Here is a 4,229-nt window from a genome sequence, read left to right on the forward strand (position 1 = left end):
CTCACACGCATACTAAATTACCGGGACCAGGACACTATTCTGTGGCTTTCCAGAGAGAGAGGAAGCCTTCTCTTCAAGGGAAACAACATCTCCATGCTCCCAGATTTTACCCCCATGGGCAGGCAGCCAGGCACGAGTTAGAGCCGGTCAAACAAATTCTCAGACAAGCGAAAGTTCTGTACGCTTTATTATATCCAGCCAAGTTGAAGGTGTTCTTTGAGGGGTCACAACATTATTTTACAGATGCCATGTTGGTTATGAAATTTGCAAAACACATCGGGGAAAGAGGAAAAGAACAGCACAGGAGTCTGCGGAAACCCCCTCGGACACCAGAGTGAGCGATATAGAATAGCATCGCCGGCCAAGCACTAAATCCTACTGTTGATTAATCATATTCTGTTAATGTAAGCAACCTGTGAATCTAGGCCCTAATTGAAAATGCAGTTGTAAACTGTCTTACATAGCTATGCTGATGCCGCGCCTTATGTCCTGTAGACGAACAATAAGTCTCTTGGATTACACACTCAGAAGTGGCCACCTTGTCGCTGGTCAGGGTTGTACGCCGGTAAAGTCATGGCCTCAAGGAGAGCTCCCTGTTTCTGTCTCCACGCAAAAGTCGTGGAACCACTTTTGTGGTTGTTAAAGGGAGGTGAGACTTATGCACAACCTGATTGGGGGTTGGTGTGGGTGGGGGTCGAAGAGTTTGTTCAATTTGTTGAGAAGGTCAGTGTTGACACATGTAAGTCAGCACCAGCAGTCAGCATTTTTCACATAGTCTGTATTTTACCTCGGAGCATTAGGTCACAAAGGTCCATTTATATCAAGCCTTTTTCGTGTTTGCAAACGGGTAGATTCTCAGAATCTCAGAATGGGAAAAAGCCTTTTGGGATGTCTCATCCCAAAAGGCCATCGCAAAATAGAAAATCGCGATTCTCTATTTTGCAAATGCAATTAAGGAATTGCAAATTACGATTCCTTAAATGCAATTCTGGAAGCACCAGAAATGTGCTATTTGGACTTAAGGAATTGCGAATTACCACCATCTTCAAGTTGGTGGTAATTCGCGATTTTCTTTAAAAAAGCACTTTTTTGATTTTTGAAAAGTGCCATATGTTGCACATACATGCCCTTGGGGCATGTATGTGCGCAAAATGTGCACACATGCATATTTCAGGGGTGCAACAGGGTGTCCTTTTGGCACCCTTGCAACCTTGAAATTGCATTCTCAATTTGCGATTCTCTAATTGGTAATCACACATTGAGAATGTCTTCCCATTCATTCCTATGGGCCTCCTAGCCCATAGGAATGGATGGGAAGTGTTAGAACTGGGGGTCTCTAGTTGGCAGAGGTAGGAACCTTTGACCAAATGGGGACCCTTGCTTCGAGTCAGGGTAAGGGGGTACACTCCTAAAATAACCCCTGCTCACCCGCTTGGTAGCTTGGCACGAGCAGGCAGGCTTATCTCAGAGGCAGTGTGTAAAGCATTTGTGAACACATACAGTAACCCAGTGACAACAATACAGATGGACACCACACAAGTTGTAGAATAAAAAGAAATATTTTTATATATACTTAACACAACACCACAAACGACAAAAATCCACAATACTGTACTTAAAAATGGTAGAAATAGCTTGATTCTCTTAAGATGGTAAATGCAACACTTTAAGTTCAATGTACCTTTGGATGCGTAACGCTATACAACTAAAGGGTTGCAGGGAAGGTGATGCGTTGGTTCCTTACACGCTAGAATGGTGATGCGTCGGGTCCCTACTGATGCGTAGGGGACACCTCGGTTTTTCTTGGCGTGGGGAGGTGATGCGTCGGTTTCCTACTGCGCTTCCGTGGCGATGCGACCAGCAGCGCCGTGATGCGATGAAGATCCGGTGCAATGAAACAAAAATGGCGTCTTCTTCTGGTTGCGACACAATGCGTGCACACCCGGCGGCAGTGCAGCGACTCAACGATTCTTCAGAGCCGCGATAGGCCCTGCGACACGCTTCTCTGGTGATGCGACAGCATCTGATGCGAAGGCGACACTCTTCCCCGGTGATGTGAGATGCTTCGGCGATGCGACAGCTACAGCGACGACACCCTTCTTCAGTGATGCGACGGCAGCGGCAGCAGCTGCGGCGGCGACACACCTCTCCGATGATGCAACGGCGTCTGATGCGATGGCGACTCTCTTCTCCGGCGATGCAAGGCGCTTTTGCGAGGCGAAGCGGCAGCGGCAACACCCTTCTCCAGTGATGCAATGACAGCAGCTGCGGCGGGGACATGCTTCTTCTTCATGAGTCGCGCTTCCAGCTCCTTGCGACACGCAGTCCCACAGAAGGCCCAACACAACAGCAGGCACTTCAAAATAACTTTTGGGGAGCTGGTTGGTGAAGTCTGTTGTCCCTGAGACTTCAGCAGGAGGCAAGCTCTATCTCAAGCCATTGGAGATCCTTCACAAGTTGAGTTGAAAGTAGCACATAGTTTTTTCTTCTTTCTTCTGCAGTCAGGCAACCACTGCAGGCCAATCCCCCAAACAGCACTCACCTAGGCATAGTCTCTTCCTCAGTTTCTCTGGTTCCTCTCCTCAGCAAAGGTTCTTCTTGTTTCCCAAAGTGATCTAAAGTTCTGGGGTCTGGGTCCCCCCTTTTATACTCATTTTCTCTTTGTTCTCTGAAGGCAGAGAGGCCTTTGCTTAGTCCAAACCAGTTCTGGTCAGTCCTGGAGCACTTTGTTGACAAGACTCCTTCTTTCCTTTCACAGTGTAGGCCAGGGACATCAGACGCACCACAGGAGGTGGAGCAAGCATTGTGGTGGGAAGGCACATCCCTATTCAGGTCCCAGGTGCAACACCTCCCACCCATCTACATGCAGATCTCTCTATTCAGCTCTTTGCTGACTCGCCCTGTCTCCTGGAATCCCCCAGCCCCTATCACTCAAACTCCAGACAAGGAAAACACAACCTAGCAGAGGCAGGCTTGGATAGTTAGGCAATAAAATACCTACTTTCTAAAAGTGATATTTTCAAACACTGAATGCTAAAACCAACTTCACTAAAAGATGTATTTTATCATTCTGAGTACAGGCATACTAAACTCGAATTTCCACCTAGTTCCCTGAGTCAGTTAGGATTATAAGATGTTATAATCAAACTGCCCATTATGGCCTATGGGGAAGAGGTGGCCTTGCAATAGTGAAAAACGGCTGTAATTCACATGCCACACACACCAGGGATGTCCTTCCTAATACTTACAATGCACCCTGCCCTTGGGCCTACCATAGGTGTGTCTGATATGAAGAAAAGGGAAGGTTTAGGGACTGGCAAGTGGGTGCACTTGACCAGTCAACATGGCAGTACCAGACTGCACACAGTCTCTGCAATGGCAGGCCTGAGACACACATTACAGGCTGCTTCTGTGGGTGGCACAACCAGTGCTGCAGGCCCACCAGCAGCATTTGATTTACAAGCCCTGGGCACACTTAGTGCACTGTACTAGTGTCTGACAAGTAAACCAAATCAGCCAATCATGGAGTCACTAATCCATACATCAATTTACCATAGGGAGCACTTGCACTGTGGCACTGAATAGCAGTGGCACAGTGCCCAAAGCATCTAACATCAGCAAAACACATGAGGCAACAGCAAAAAATGGAAGGGAGACCCACGCCAATGGTGCCAGGTCTAACATGTTTCCCCTCCAGCAGAAATGTGGGGAGAACTACCCTACCTACTGGGAGGAAAAATCTGGACAGACCATCAGCATTGGCGTGTTCTGTACCAGGGCGGTGTTCCACCATGAAATCCATCCCCTGTTGGCAAATAGACCACCTCAACAGCTTTGGATTCTCACCCCTCATCTGCATCAACCATCTGAGGGGCCTGTTGTCTGTCTGAACCCAGAAGTGAGTCCCAAACAAGTATGGTCTCAACTTCTTCAGTGCCCAGACCACAGCAAATGCCTCACACTCAATCGCACTCCATCTCTGTTCCCGTGGAAGTAACCTCCTGCTGATGAAGGCTACAGGTTGATCTGGGTCCTCCTCATTTATCTGTGACAAACCAGCCCCCACACCATGCTCTGAAGCGCCTGTCTGAACGATAAACTCTTTTGAGAAGTTGTGTGCCAGGAGCACGGGCGCCGTGCACATGGCAGTATTCAGGGCATCAAAAGCTTTCTGACAGGTGTCAGTCCAAATCACTTTCTAGGGCTGCTTCATGGAAGTCAGCTCTGTC

Source organism: Triturus cristatus, chromosome 2_2, assembly GCF_964204655.1.
Source record: "Triturus cristatus chromosome 2_2, aTriCri1.1, whole genome shotgun sequence".
Classification (NCBI taxonomy): Eukaryota; Metazoa; Chordata; class Amphibia; order Caudata; family Salamandridae; genus Triturus; species Triturus cristatus.